Source organism: Palaemon carinicauda, chromosome 18, assembly GCF_036898095.1.
Source record: "Palaemon carinicauda isolate YSFRI2023 chromosome 18, ASM3689809v2, whole genome shotgun sequence".
Classification (NCBI taxonomy): Eukaryota; Metazoa; Arthropoda; class Malacostraca; order Decapoda; family Palaemonidae; genus Palaemon; species Palaemon carinicauda.
The window spans coordinates 105,854,025-105,870,552 of NC_090742.1; the positions used below are offsets into that span (position 1 = coordinate 105,854,025).

The 16,528-nt window shown below is 45.2% G+C and overlaps 1 protein-coding gene across 2 annotated transcripts in view; it reads left to right on the top strand.

Annotated features, from left to right (window-relative positions):
* The first annotated feature begins 224 nt into the window (after positions 1–224).
* Positions 225–16,528, top strand: part of Dmtn (transmembrane and coiled-coil domain 2 protein Dmtn) — a 662,916-nt gene continuing 646,612 nt past the window's right edge. For both annotated transcript variants that reach the window (XM_068392641.1, XM_068392644.1), the window contains exon 1: positions 225–367. The gene's annotated coding sequence lies outside the window, so the exon portion shown is untranslated. The remainder of the gene's footprint in view (positions 368–16,528) is intronic.

Consider the following 16,528-nt stretch of genomic DNA (forward strand, 5'->3'; position numbering starts at 1 on the left):
ATTAAGTTAATATATATATATATGCTATTATGTTATACAAGTTTATATAATATAAATATTTTATGTAAAAGAATATTCTAAATATTATGAAATTTGTGAGAAAGGTTAGGGATCTATGTAAATAGCCTAGACTCCTAGTGTCTATTGCGATGCTCTTCTGATTTATTTCGATTGTTTTGATCTTTCGGCAAAGAAAGTTTCTGCGTCTATTTTCATTCTGGCAGTCGTTTGTTGTGCTTGGTTGTGTCGGGGTGTGTGAGTGCTGGGAGGCGAAAAATTTGGACTCGGTCCTTCAAATTGCGACACAAGGATTAAATAATATTGTGGAGTGATCAATTGTGGACAATTTCAGCAGCAGAACATACAGGTTGGTTCCTAATACCTTATCTTGTTAAGCCGACAAAGGTCGTTTTAAGGGGTGTAATGATCTTTCACCTCCACCTGCCTTTCCTAGCCAGTCCGTCACGAGCGACTTAAGGATTTTAACCCCAAAAAGCAAATGTTCCAGGTCCGTTGTGACTGCTGGAATTCCTCGATCGTTTTAAAACTAGATTTTGTATCCTAACAAACCATTTCATCAAGGGATTTAGTGTCTCTTGACTTGATTAAAGTTATTGATGCTTGCTCGGGCTACTGGTTAAGCTGGAGTCCGTTTCATTGTTTTATAGTCGCGAAATGTATATTTTTTATGATAATTTTGCATTCAGAAATTTGCTATCCTATAACTTCTTTGAATGACTGGTAAATATACAATACTTTAATTTCCATCTAAATACACCAATCTTATATTTTCCCTACTCGCTATATCGTGTTTTATTCATTTCTGACCTTTATTATTTTTATTATTAGTAGTAGTAGTAGTATTGGCTAAACTACAACCCGGGTTGAAAAGTAAGATACTTTAGGTCTAAGGGCCCCAACAAGAACAAATAGCCCTGTGAGGAAAGGAAATAAACGGTATGAGAAGTAATGAACATTTAACCTAAGATATTTTAAGAACGGTAACAAGATTTGAACAGGTATTGCATGTATAAACTTTAAAAAGATTTGTGTCTGCCTGTTCAACATAAAAACATTTGCTGCAAGTTTGAACTTTTGAAGTTCTACTGATTCAACTACCCGATTAGGAAGATCATTCCACAACTTGGTCGCAGCTGGAATAAAACTTCTGGAATACTGCGTAGTATTGAGCCTCATGATGGAAAAGGCCTGGCTATTAAAATTAACTGCCTGTCTAGTATTACAAACAGGATGGAATTGTCCAGGAAGATCTGAATGTAAAGGATGGTCAGAGTTATGAAAAATCTTATGCAACATGCATAATGAATTAATTGAACGACGGTGCCAAAGATTGATATCTAGATCAGGAATGAGAAATTTAATGGATAGTAAGTTTCTGTCCAACAAATTAAGATGAGAATCAGCAGCTGAAGACCAGACAGGGGAACAATATTTGAAGCAAAGTAGAATGAAAAAATTATAACACTTCTTCAAAATAGATTGATCACCAAAAGTATTAAAAGACTCAATATGCTAAATTTGGTGTCGAGAATCACACACAAAAGTTTAACAGTGTCATTCAAAGTAACTGGGACAAAACACCGTTTGTGTTTTTGGACTCCCGTATTTAAAAATAAGGGGTTGTATGTATGATAGCGACCACCTGTTTGGATGATGACAGCCGGCTAAGAATACGGCAATGTAAGGGGGTCACAGTGGCTTGTTAGCCTCCCGTTAGCTAGGTAGGTAAGGACACGACTTATAGGTTAGGTTAGGTGGCATTTTTGTGTAGCAGAGGTTTTGCAAAAATAAATCTCCTTACCAACAACGAGAAAATGTTAAGAAAAATCTCATTTTGTATGCACATGGGAGATACTGGCCGCAGATATGCAAGGTCCCCTAAAACAATTATGGGAAGCCTGTGAATATGGGTGGGGAAATACCAAAAAAGAGTGATTTGCATCAATAATAATGGTGAAAAATGCATAATAAACAAGATAACCAGTTAAAAAATAAAGGCTTCGTGTAAGTGGCGTCAAAGTGCTATAGTTTTAAAAGTTGTGAATGAAGAATCACTTTTTAAAAGGGAAGCAAGCACTAGAACACCAGCTAGCCTATAGTTTCTGGTAAAATTGTAGAATGGTGCAATAAACAGTTTATAGGATATGACTTGTTTGTAAAGTATTTTGATATTGATTCCTGGCAGAAATACTTACAGTAGTTGTATAGTTATGATGGGCCGACAAGTAGATGGCTACCATAACTGTAAAGCTATGGCTTTGCGCTAGATATTGTCATCAATTTCGTTCGAAACGCCTTCAAATACATTGTACTTGTCTAATTGTTTTGATATTTAGATTCACTTTTTAAAACTTTCTGTCAGTCATCGCAATAAAAAAAGTTACCTTAATCAAAACAGAGTATCAGTAATGAATCACTGTCAGAACACCAGAGTTTTTGTTTGCCAGAACTTCCAGATGCATAGAAAACGGTGATTTCCGTCCCATTTTCTATGGAGTCATTCATAGCAGTATTCGTCGTATTACAAATACCTCCTTACTTAATTGAGCTAATGATTTATTGGTTTTTGCTGTGCCATATGCTCACTTCTGTGGCAATTAAACATCATCACACTGCTCGTATGTTTTGGGGAGCGGACTATGTTTCACTGTACGCGTTAGCCCCATGGGCCAGTATTTTAGCTTTAATTATCAGTTATACAAACTTTTTGGGTGAATACACACTTAACAAAGGGGTGATTTGTGTAGATTCGCTCCCCAGCATCTGTTCAAACATGGACTTGGCGTCAATTTCAAACAATTAAACTAAATATATCAAACATTTTTCTACCCTAACCTTTTATTATTGAAATGATCTATTAAATACGATCTATGATTATATTGCACATTTCATTATTGAAAATGAATAAGAAAGAAGTTTAAGACATCAAACATTGGTCCCTTTATTCTGTTTGAACAAGTAACTTATGTCAGAAGCACCACCTATAGTGCATTTTTGAACTACCAGATGGAAGGAAGCTCCCATGACATGTGCTAAGACGATAAAAGGAGCAAAACGGGCATTTTTTATATAAATTTGTAAGTTCATTAATAGAGTTTTCTGCTAATAGTATATGGTATTCACAATAGTGTAGTCCTTTTTGCAAAGATCTATTCAGTTATGCAAATTTCAATGTCCTAACTAAAATTGCATCATTCTATACAGTAAAGGAACCAAGTTTCCTACCTTACCTAACAACCGTATTCTTACATATCAGCGTGTGGCTTTGGCCCCCCCCCTCCAAATGCAGTATCCTTAGCTTACCCTACGGCTAAGTCTCAAACCTTTGTTTGCTTCCCAACAGACTTCACTCCCAGCAAGGTAGCATTAAACGTAATATTATTTCTTAAATCGTAATTGTTCTGTAACTGGAATACAAACCACGCTATTTATTAGGGATATTTCTTTCGGCGTAGCTGAAATCATTAAAATTTAGCGAGGGTTAACTACCCACACCGCTAGTTAGCGGGGATAGGGGGAGAGTAGCTTGCTACCGTCCCCTCCCCCCGCTCATACACCTGTGATTGAGCTCACTTTGCTTTTGACTCGGATAGTGAACAGACATTGCCGCTCTTCATCCTGCGCCTTATTTGGACAGCCATTGATCTGTTTTTTTGCTTTTTCTTTTTTCTAGTGTGTGTTTGTAAAGTTGACTTCTGCTACCATGCACACCTGTCCTGGACTCTCCGGCTGCCCTTGTGGAACATTTATGTCGGCGGTGGAGACAGATCCCTTTGTCCTATATGCAGAGGTCAACGGTGTGATAGTGAAAATAAGTGTAATGAATGTAGGGAGTGGTCTTCCTCCCAGTGGGAGAGGTTTGGGCGACGGCGGAAGAAAAAGTCTAGCGGGATATTTCTCCTTCGAAGGGAGGAAAACCCAAGTCCTGTTCTTCCGTCTCCCGACCCTCCTCTGAAGCTCCTGCTCGTTCGGCCTCTTACGAGAGACCGTAGAGTAGTAGCGTAGACCAAGTTAATGTCGGCCAACCCCGGTCCTTGAGAGATGGTGTTGCTTCCCCTAGCGAAGCGCACCCACTTCTCCCCCTGGGTGAGGCCTTGTCACTAACCCCTTTGTTACAGGTTTGGTCACCCTTGGTGCTCTCGGGTCCGTCCTCTAAGGACGCATTGCTGCAGATCATCCGTAAGGGTGCTACTGTTCAGCAGTCATCGTCACCATCAGAGGTAGATCCTCTGGCCCTCGTCGACGTTGTAGTGTCAGGTGTGTCCCCCTTGATGTCATCCGACTACTCTGCCCCTCCAGACTCTCCAGCGGTTGCTGCTGACTTAGTTTCCCCCGTTCCTGAATATCCTTCGAGGGGGAAACTAAGTCCAGCGTCTGTCTCTCCTGCGAGTGTTTCTTCCCCTCGGGGGAGTTCACTCATAGAGACTCCTCTTCGGAGGACTGCTGCGGCGTACGGTCAGCTTGCTGATCCAGCAGTCCCTAGAGGGCGCCTTCGTTGGAAAGCTCGCCCTCCACTTCGCCTCAGAGGTCTCCCTTCACTGTCGGTGAAGAGGCGCATTTTCGACTCTTCTGATTCTTCGCCGCAGCCTTCCCCTGCAAAGGAGCCTCCACTGCAGTCATCTGACCCACGACCGTCACTGGACCTGCTACTAGTCCTCCGACTTAGGTCCTAGACCTCTCTGTAGATTGTTCGCGATCCCCATCGGTGTACAGTATATCGATGGGCACATCCCAGTTCCGACCTTCCACCCATCAGACCTGCCGACCTTCCATCACCGTTCCTGCTCCAGGTAAAGCCTCTTGAGGCCCTACCGAAGTGTGCAGCCGTGCGCCATCACCCTGCAGCTCACCAACCTCCTACAGGACAACAGCGCTCACCAGCCTGCTCGTCAGCGCTCTACAATGCTTCGGCGTGCCCCTTCACCTGCTCGCCGTCATAAACAGCAGCTACAACATGCACCTACGCGCCAACACTGTCCTGCACGCCTTGCGCCCATGGTCGCCCACACGCCATTTAACTACTTCGTGGCTGGATATCTGGTTAGGGACCTTGGGAATCCTGGTACGATCTGAGGATTTCTTCAAGGAGCTGTGACGGGCTGAGAGAAGGCTGTGACTCAAAGGCAGAATGAAAGCAACTGAGTTACAGCCTTCTCTCGGCCCGTCACATTGGTCACTCCGGAGTGACCAATGTGACGGGGCGAGAGAAGGTTGTGACTCAAAGACCGGATATAAGCAACTGAGTTTTCATGTTTAAAATTGACACCATTACCTATGAGGAAAAACAGACATGTTTATTCAGGGTCTTTTTAGTGCAAGGGAAGAGCAAAGATACAAGCACAAAATGAACTATGTACGATCGTGTGACACACGGTTGGTACAGAGCGTACCAGGAAGGCGATGGAGGTCTTCCTCCTCTCAGGCACTCGCACGATTGAGTTTCTTGCCCATTAAGTCTCGAACTTGTGGGCAAACACCATCTTAAAACATTGAGATGCCGTTTCTGAGAGGTTCCACCAGCAGGTCCCCAACGTCGAGATAAATAGACTCAGACATTCTTCTGTAGAAGGAGCCCACCTGTTTGAGCCTAAGGATGTGGTACTTGCAGCTGAGAGGTGGAGGAAGTCTCATCAAGACTCCCTCCTCCATAGGGCTTTAACATCCAAGCCCTATAAACCTCCAACACCTCAGCTGTCCCGTCCAACCAAGACCACGACGACGAAATCAGCATCGAAGACAGTAGTGTCTAATACGTCCTTTCCTGTCAAGGACAAGAAAGGCAGAAAGTCCTCCATGGGAGGAAAAAATCATAGAGGGAGCAGCCGAGGCCGCAAACGCTAAGATAGGCACTCCCCCTGCGTCTCCACCAGTGGGGGGTTGCCTACAAAGTAGCTCAGACAGGTGGAAGCAACTCGGGGCCGATCCCTGGACAATTTCCGTGATTTGTCTAGGATATCGCGTCCCGTTCATAACATCTCTCTCTCCCCTGACCAGGAATCCAGTGTCAATAGACTCCCTTGCCATGGAATCGGCCGGGGGCAGGCCTTTCGAGCAGAAGTCCAGACCCTGTTGAAGAAGGGCGCTCTCCCAGAGGTCCTCGATGGGTCCCCAGGCTTCTTCAGTCGACTCTCCAGAGCTGGAGACCAGTCATCGACCTCTCAGCCCTGAACAAGTTTGTCAAACAAACTCCGTTCAGCATGGAGATGGCAGACGCGGTAAAACCTCAGGACTTCATGTGTACACTGGACCTAAAGGATGCGTACTTCCAAATCCCAATCCATCCGTCTTCAAGGAAGTACTTAAGATTCAGCCTAGAAAACAGGAAGTACCAGATTAAGGTGTTTGCCCTAGTGTCATCTTGGGTACACAGGATTGTCATCTGACTCCTCTGCTATCTGGACGACTGGCTAATCCTAGCAGACTCTGTGTCAACCCTTCTTCAACACCGAGACAAACTTCTGAGGTTTTGCCAAGATCTGGGGATCGTGGTAAACCTTGGGAAGTCATCCCTGCTTCCTACGCAGAAACTAGTATACCTAGGCATGATTATGGACACCAATATCCACAAAGCCTTTCCATCAGACAACAGGATAACAAGGCTTAGAAAAGTCGCGAGACCTTCCAGCCCAAACGTAGTTACATCTTCTCGGTCACCTTTCATCACTGGCCTGTCTAGTTCCCAATGGTCGCCCCAGGATGAGATCCCTCCAGTGCTGACTCAAGTTCCGGTGGAATCAGACTCGCGATTCCCCGGACATCTGGATCCCCATGGGATCAGCAGTACTGACGGACCTCGAGTGGTGGGTGGCAGACGAGAATCTATGAAAGGGATTGGATCTTCTCGTCCTCCCCCCGGATTTGATGCTGTTCTCAGACACTTCAAGAAAAGGGTGGGGTGCCCACGTGATGTACCACACAACCTCAGGCCTCTGGTCAGAGTCAGAAGAGTACCTCCACTCAAATCTCCTAGAGATGAAGGCCGTCTTTCTGGCCCTTCAACAGTTTCAACAATTCCTGGCGAGCCACTCAGTGGTGGTGATGAGCGATAACACCACAGTGGTGGCCTACATCAACAAGCAAGGAGGTACTTTTTCGCAGCACCTATCCCATCTAGCAGTAGAGATACTGAGATGGGCCGAGATCTACTCGATACCACTATCGGCACGCTTCATTCTGGGCAAAAGGAATGTGCTCGCCGACAACCTGAGCATAGCATCTCAGATAGTGAGTACCAAGTTGTCTTTGGATCTTCTAATAGCCAACAAAGTCCTGACTTTGTGGGGTTCTCCGACAGTGGACCTCTTCGCAACGGCCCTGAACATCAGGATCCCGTTGTATTGTTCCCCAGTCCCAGACCCCAAGGCTCTCTGGCAAGATGCATTCCAACAACGGTGGGACAACATCAACGTTTATGCCTTTCCCCCGTTCTGTCTGATGAGGAAGGTACTCAACAAGGCCAGAACATCAGTCAATCTTTCAATGACCCGCATAGCTCTGCTATGGCATCACGCAGAATGGTTTCCGGACCTTCTGCAACTCTTAACGAAGACCACAAGAGAACTCCCTCCACGACACAATCTACTCAAACAACCACATGCCAACATATTCCACAAAGCTGTAGTTTCGCTACGACTTCACGCCTGGTGACTATCCAGCATCTCCTCTCTCAGAGAAGATTTTCGCAACAAATTGCGATTGGGTTGTCTGGATACCTGCGAAAGTCATCAGAAGCAGTCTACCAGGCAAAGTGGAAAGTCTCCTGTGGTTGGTGTCGTGGAAGGGGTATCTCTCCTCTTGATGCCACTATTTCTTTCTAGCGGAGTTCCTTGTGTATTTGCATGAAGAAATGCGCCTGTCAGTCTCAGCGGTAAAAGGCTATCGCTAAGCCTTAAGCCTCACCTTTAGACAGAAAGGAATGGACATTTCTTCATCACCAAAACTTTCCTTACTCATACGGAGTTATGAACTTAGCTGTCCTCAGTCTGAAGTGAGACCTCCCCCATGGAATGTGGTTCGAGTTCTCAGGTCTCTTAAGAGATCTTCCCATGAACCATTACGCCAGGCAACAGATCGCCACCTGACTTGAAAGACGGTGTTCCTTCTAGCTTTGGCTTCAGTCAGATGAGTCAGTGAACTTCATGGTCTCTCATACGACATCACCCATTCAAGGGGATGGGAAGAGGTAACGTTCAGCTTCGTCCCTGAGTTTATTGCTAAGACTCAGAACCCGGGAGTAGCAGATCCACGATTCGACTCCTTCCGGATTTCTAGTCTCCGTTCTGTAACAGATGACCCAGACCATCTCTTATTATGCTCAGTGAGGAATTTGAGGCTGTATCTTTTAAGAGAACAGCCGCTGCCCGTCCCCGTGTGCCTGCACTATTCGTCAGCACAGGAAGGACCAAGAAGAGCATCTCAGCATAGATTCGCAAGGTCATAGACCATGCATTGAATCCAGACCCTCCTCCTTCACGTCGCCCCAGAGCTCATGATGTCAGGGGCGTAGCTACGTCCCTGGCATTCAAGAGAAACTTCTCAGTGACGCAGGTTCTTCAAGCTGGGGTGTGGAATCGTCAGACCACATTCACATCCCATTACCTGCAAGACGTGACCCACGGGAGACTCGATACGTTCTCTATCGTACCTGTGGTGGCTGCACAACAGCTGGTTTAAGACCTCAAGCTCCTTATTGGACAAGTAGCAGAAGGTTGAGGGCAGTTACCCGGTTTTAGTCTGCATGAATGAAAAGGTTTGACTGGCTCTTATTCTTTTCTTCATCCTTCCCTCTCTTGGGGAAAGTAGCATCCTGGGTTCTCTGCACAGCTGACCTCAAACCACTGCAGGTAAACCATGCTCTCTTGTGTACCTAGTATTAAAACTAATACTGTTGCGTCCCCATACCCTAGCGAGGTGGTATTGGGAAAGTCTTGGTTACACAGTTTTTTCTTCTAAAGACTCGGAATAACTTTACCTCGATGGTCGCACTTCTATATACCTCAACACACAGCTTGTGTAGGCTGCGGACCTTGTGTAGCAAGGTTTTAGCGAGGTGCAGGGACTCCTTAATTTGAGTACTGACATACTCAGATAAGGAGCCCCCGGGTAAAGCCAAAAAGCCAGATTGGCAGGGACGTTCACCCTTTCTAATGGGTGAGTCACCCCTAATAAATAGCTGGGTTTGTATTCCAGTTACAGAACAAATGACAAATTCGTAGATAATTTTTATTTTTCCTAACTACAAACCTTAGCTACAGTATTTATGCAAATTTGCCCGCCAGCCCTATCCCCCTTGAATTCCTACCTCCAAGCAAAGTGAGCTCAATCACAGGTGTGTGAGGGGGGGCGGTCGCAAGTTACCCTCCCCTACCCCCGCTAACTAGCGGTGTGGGTAGTTAACCCTCGCTAAATTTTAATGGCTCGTCATTTCAGCTACGCCTTAAGTAATACCCCTAGTAAATAGCTAAGTTTTGTATAGTTAGGAAAAATACAATTTTATGTATAGAACTTACCTGGCAGTTATATATATACAGTATAGCTAATGTCTTTACTTTCGGCAGAATTTTTCGAAACGCGGTAACCGCCTTGTGGTGGTTGGGCGGTTAGGTGGTTAACACCCGTCACAGGTTGGTACAGTACAAGGAATCATTCCCGTTTTCTGTTCTTCAGTTCATCTCTGCCGGCCGGATCGCTAACACGTTGGTCCGTCATTAAGAGTTTTTCAATATTAAACTTAGCCGGTGATCATATAAGCTGCAACTCTGTTGCTCGACAGAAAAACCTACGGTCAAAATACGCCAGCGATCGCTATGCAGGTGGGGGTGTACATCAACAGCGCCATCTGTCGAGCAGGTACTTAGTACTCCAAGTAAACAAAGAACCAATTTTCTCTCTGTCGGGCTACCGGCAAGACCTACTAATACGCTGTTACTAACTGGATTTGTTTTCACAACTATTTGGTGAAGTACACTATTCTAGTTTTGAGCTTTCGCTATGCAGGTGTTTTATCTTCATCTCAAAACTTGAACTCATTTTGGATAGATTTAATTTTGGTGACAAAGAGAGTATGGACTCTCTTTCACTTTTAAATGGCCGACCCTTCCCTTAGACGGAAGTGTGTTTAGGTTTTTAGTAATTTTGCTTAACACGTTATAGATCTATATATTTTTATATCTCTCCGCCTTTATTAGGCCTCTTCGATTAACTTTCCATTTATTATAAACATATAAAAATAAATTTTTATGTTTTGTTATATGCGACCTTTCCTGATAGTAGGCGGTCCTAACTTGGAACCGAAGTTAATCAACGTTGAGCCCGTTATATCGTATTTAGCCTTTAAAGAATTTAAAACTTTTTAAATTTAATGTTTTATGAAAGAATTTCTTTGATAGTCTTCGTACTGTTTTCAAAGATGAACTAACGTTTAGTTTTTTAGACTACGCAGTTGTTGACGTTCAGGACGTTCAACATGCGCTCTATCGTTACGATAGAGAGAGAGTGTATCACGGTTTCACTTTGCAGTAAGAGTAAATCGATTCTGACGTTTCGTTCATTCTTTCTTAGCTTAAATGTTTTAAATTCTAAATTAAAGGAACTTTTTATTTGGAAAACCTTTCAGTTTTTTCCTTTAGTCAAATAACATGTTTTTTTGACGATATATAATTGGGCTCTTCTCTTAGGTGCGAAATCAAGAGAGAAAGAGAGAGAGAGATAGAGACGGAGGGAGAGAGAGGAGAGAAAACGTTCCGTTCAAGCGGGTAACGTTGTTCTCGTATTACTCTCCTCCCTAGTCGCTGTACGGGGAAGAAGGTAAAACGTTTCTAGGGTTTTATCCTTGTCCCCAGGCTATGTGCGGTGAGAGATTGTAAACGTAGTTTATTTGAACTAGTGTTTAGTCTCTTTCCCAGCCACTGAATTTTTTATCTTTATACATGTTTTCTGTTTTTTGCTAGTATTAATGAGCTGCATTATACGACTTATTTCGCAATTACTACCTTTTAATGAAGGGTAGAATTGCGTGTTTCAGGTAGAAATCAGTAAAAGTTTTGATTTCAGTGAAATAAGTGCAAACAGAAAATCGAAGTGATAAAGTGATATGCGCAAAGTGTTACAGTGTTGCGTCCGAGGGTTCGTCTGTTCGTGCCTGTCGTTCACCTAGTCCGGGACCTCTTGCAAGCTCCCAAGCCCAGGGGAGAAGTAATGTCGAACGACTTATGGGTTCGTCAGGCCTTGATCAACGAACAGACGTTTCCCTCCGTGGTTTCGGGCGTATCTACCCAAGATCGCCCCACCCACACAAAGACGAGAGAGCCCATTTATTTCTCGTCTGCGGAAGAGGTTTCTCGTAAGAAACCATGGACCAAGGTCTCGCAGCTTATTAAGCGCAAGTCGGTCCCTTCCGCGCAAGTCCAACGGCCCAGTTGTAGCCACTGGGTCAGTTCGGACTCGCTGCAGTCTTCCGACGACTGCTCACCTCCTAAGAGAGGCAAAGCGGTACCGCATCAGGCAGTCACACCGTCTGTTGCCGCACCTGCTCCTGTAGACCCTAAGTGGTCTTTGCTGCAGACCATGCAGTCTCAGTTAACGTCATTGATGCGGGACTTTTGTGCGGAGAAGGTTGACACTGCACCAACCTCTAGCCTACAACCAACACGGTTGTGCGTCCTGTGGACGCTGAGGCAACCTTCTGCCGCACTCCAGCTGAGAGAGTCCCGCCACCTATGCGTTCCAGTGTACCCTGCCAGCCGCATGTTGACGTTCAGTAACGCACGGAACCTTCCGTTGACGTTCGCGAGGTACAACAACAGTCTAAGTTGTTTTGTTTTGACGCGGTGCGTCAACCTCCGCATTCTAGAGTTGTTTTGACTGCTCAGTATAGACAGTCAAAGCAGTCTCGAGTGAACACTGTATGTCCTCACGCACCTGTTGTGGTTGACAGTTCAGTTGTTGACAGTTCACAGACTGTCAAGCAGTTACATGACGTTGCCTTCTGGTCTGCTACTAATGCACCAGTGAGAGACTCACTGAGATAACCTAGCTTTTATCGGACAAGGTTCCTGTAGATGAGAAAGTGCTGTTCTCCCTCCTACTGATATTCCCTTGAGGACTCTGTCATTTGGAGAGGAGCCTTAAGCTGCTTAGCCTCCCATGGACTTTAATTAAATCATGATGATTTTTTAAGGATCTTCGTCCGGATCTTGTAACTGCTGCTCCTCATTCGCCTAAACGTCAGAACTTACATAGGCCTAGCTACTTCGAAGCCATTGTTTTTAAGCTAGTGCTCTCTCGCTCTCCTAGAGAGCGTTACGTTGGCTAGGCGACTGGTTTTTGCACCAGGAGGAGTTTTAGGGATACAGCCTTTGATTTCCCTTCTTTTAAACTGGCTTATAGAGCGAGAGTCTGATAGGACACGAGAGAAGTTCTCGGCTTGGGAGTTCATGCCTCTGCCCAGATAGACTTCTCATTTCTGGTATACTCGCCCTGGCGCCTAGCCAGGAGACGCTCTAAGTTGTTTACAGGACAACTTCTCAGCTTTTGTCAAGCCTTTGAAGTTTTGCTGTACTATTATGTCACACATAACTAGGCTTTCAGGGATGGTAAAAGGTTCCGCCTCAGTCGCTAACCCCGTCTGTTGCCACACCTGCTCCCGTAGACCCTAAATGGGCTTTGCTGCAAGCCATGCAGTCCAAGCTTGCGTCCTTGTTAGAGGACTTAAATGCGGAGAAGAACCTTCTGGCCAACAACCTTCCAACCGGTCGGTTGTGCGCCCTGTTGACGCTGAGGTAACCTACTCGCGTCTGCCAGTTGAGGTGGTTCCTCCTTCTGGCCAACAACCTTCCAACCAGTCGGTTGTGCGCCCTGTTGACGCTGAGGTAACCTACTCGCGTCTGCCAGTTGAGGTGATTCCTCCTTCTGGCCAACAACCTTCCAACCGGTCGGTTGTGCGCCCTGTTGACGCTGAGGTAACCTACTCGCGTCTGCTAGTTGAGGTGGTTCCTCCACCGATGCGACCCAGTGTGGGTTGCCAGTCGCACGTTGACGTTAAGCGACGCTCGGAGGTGGTTGTTGACGTTCAGGACGTTCAACAACCAGCAGAGGCGACTTGTTGTGACACAGTGCGTCAACTTCAGCAACCCGGTAGGGTGTTGACTGCACAACCCAGACAGTCTAGACAGTTTCGGGTTGACGCTGTACTTCCTCGCGCACCCATGGTTGTTGACAGTTCACAGACTGTGCAGCAGTGCCATGATATTGCGGCCAGCTCCGTCACGCATCCACCAGTGCGACCGGTTTCAGCGAGTCAGGCGTTGCCCACTCCGTTGCCGTTTCCTCATCAGTTTCGGATGAGGAACCCTCTGATGAGGACGTTGCTGAACAAGACGATCAGCCCCCAGCCCTGCTATCCATCCAGAAGATGCTGAAGAAGGAACGCTGCCCAGTCAGGCTGTGGATGAGTCTGGTAGGGACACTGTCATCCGTGGATCAATTTGTGTCACTAGGAAGACTACGCCTCCGTCCTCTTCTATACCATCTAGCTTTTCACTGGAAAAAGGACAAGACGCTAGAAGCGGTCTCGATCCCGGTTTCCGGAAAGATAAAGTCTTGTCTGACTTGGTGAAAGGACTATATCAACCTTAGAGAGGGTCTTCCCCTGACTGTTCAGACTCCCAACCATGTTCTCTTCTCGGACGCATCGGACGTAGGCTGGGGTGCGACATTAGACGGTAGGGAATGCTCGGGATTATGGAACTCTAGTCAAAGGACAATGCATTTCAACTGCAAGGAGCTACTGGCAGTACGTCTGACCTGGAAAAGCTTCAGGTCTCTCCTTCAAGGCAAAGTGGTGGAGGTGAACTCGGACAACACCACGGCTTTGGCGTACATCTCCAAGCAAGGAGGGACCTACTCTCTGACATTGTACGAGATCGCAAGGGACCTCCTCACCTGGTCAAAAGGTCTAGACATATCACTAGTAACGAGGTTCATCCAAGGCAACTTGAATGTCATGGCAGATTGTCTCAGTCGGAAGGGACAAATAATTCCAACAGAATGGACCCTCCACAAGGATGTATGCAAGAGACTTTGGGCCACCTGGGGCCAGCCAACCATAGATCTCTTCGCAACCTCGATGACCAAGAGGCTCCCAATATTTTGCTCACCAATCCCGGACCCAGCAGCAGTTCATATAGATGCCTTTCTACTAGATTGGTCACATCTAGATCTATATGCATTCCCTCCGTTCAAGATTTTCAACAAGGTACTGCAGAAGTTCGCCTCTCACGAAGGGACAAGGTTGACGCTAGTTGCTTCCCTCTGGCCCGCGAGAGAATGGTTCACCGAGGTACTTCGATGGCTAGTAGACGTTCCCAGAACACTTCCCCTAAGGGTGGACCTTCTACGTCAGCCATGCGTAAAGAAGGTACTCCAAGGCCTCCACGCTCTTCGTCTGATTGCCTTCAGACTCTCGAGAGCTAGGGGCTTTTCGAAGGAGGCAGCCAGAGCGATTGCTAGAGCAAGGAGAACATCCACCCTTAGAGTCTACCAATCGAAGTGGGAAATCTTCCGAAACTGGTGCAAGTCAGTATCCGTATCCTCGACCAGTACCTCTGTAACTCAAATAGCTGACTTTCTCTTATATCTGAGGAAAGAACGATCTCTTTCAGCTCCCACTATCAAGGGTTACAGAAGCATGTTGGCATCAGTCTTCCGTCACAGAGGCTTAGATCTTTCCAACAATAAAGATCTACAGGACCTCCTTAAGTCTTTTGAGACCACGAAGGAGCGTCGTTTGGTTACACCTGGTTGGAATTTAGACGTGGTACTAAGATTCCTTAAAGACTCTTTTCCTGGTATGCTTAGCCACAGCTAAAAGAGTCAGTGAGATTCATGCCTTCAGCAAGAACATCGGATTCTCATCCGAAACGGCTACATGTTCTACAACTTGGTTTTCTAGCCAAACACGAGCTGCCTTCTCGGCCTTGACCAATATAGTTCGATATTCCAAACTTATCGTATGGTTGGAAATGAACTAGAAAGAGTCTTATGTCCTGTAAGAGCTCTTAAGTTCTATTTAAAAACCTTTACGAGGCCCGTCTGAAGCTTTATGGTGTTCAGTTAAGAATCCATCTTTGCCTATGTCAAAGAATGCTTTATCCTATTTTATCAGACTGTTAATACGAGAAGCTCATTCCAATCTGAATGAGGAAGACCAAGCTTTGCTGAAGGTAAGGACACACGAAGTTAGAGCTGTCGCAACTTCCGTGGCCTTTAAACAAAATAGATCTCTGCAAAGTATAATCGACACAACCTATTGGAAAAGCAAATCAGTGTTCGCGTCTTTTTATCTTAAGAATGTCCAGTCTCTTTACGAGAACTGCTACACTCTGGGACCATTCGTAGCAACGAGTGCAGTAGTGGGTGAGGGCTCAACCACTATAATTCCCTAATTCCATAACCTTTTTAATCTTTCTCTTGAAATGTTTTATTATTGTTTTTGGGTTGTCCGGAAGGCTAAGAAGCCTTTCGCATCCTACTTGATTTGGCGGGTGGTCAAAGTCATTTCTTGAGAAGCGCCTAGATTAGAGGTTTTGATGAGGTCCTGTTGTATGGGTTGCAACCCTTGATACTTCAGATCCTAGGGGTCGCTCAGCATCCTAAGAGGATCACGAGGCTCCGTAAGGAAGACGTACTTAAAAAGGCAGAGTAATTGTTCAAGTCGACTTTCTTACCAGTTACTTATTTATTTTGTTTGTTATTTTGAATAACTGCTAAAATGAAATACAAAATACTTAGCTCATAATAATGTAAACATGTAATGCTGGTCTCTACCCACCCCCCTGGGTGTGAATCAGCTTATATGATCACCGGCTAAGTTTAATATTGAAAAATTTTATTTTTATTAATAAAATAAATTTTTGAATATACTTACCCGGTGATCATATATTAAAGGACCCTCCCTTCCTCCCCAATAGAGACCCAGTGGACCGAGGAGAAAATTGGTTCTTTGTTTACTTGGAGTACTAAGTACCTGCTCGACAGATGGCGCTGTTGATGTACACCCCCACCTGCATAGCGATCGCTGGCGTATTTTGACCGTAGGTTTTTCTGTCGAGCAACAGAGTTGCAGCTTATATGATCACCGGGTAAGTATATTCAAAAATTTATTTTATTAATAAAAATAACATTTTTCTTCACTTTCCCTGTTTTGCTGTACCAGTCTGCTATTTGGTGAAGTACACTGATTTGGGGATTTGGCAATCGTGTTTTTGTTATTTCTTTGCTTTTTTGCTGTTATCATTATGAGTGATAAAATTCAATTCCATTTCTGTGCGAATGAGGAATGTAAGGTGAGATTACCGAAAATGGCGGTAGATCCTTACACCGTGTGTTTGGATGGTAGGGGTTTTGAATGTGCCCTTAATAATAGGTGCGGGGAATGTAAGGTTTTGGATGAAAAGGATGGGTTGATTATGAAGCGCTATGTGCGTAAACTAGAGCTCGATAGAGTTAG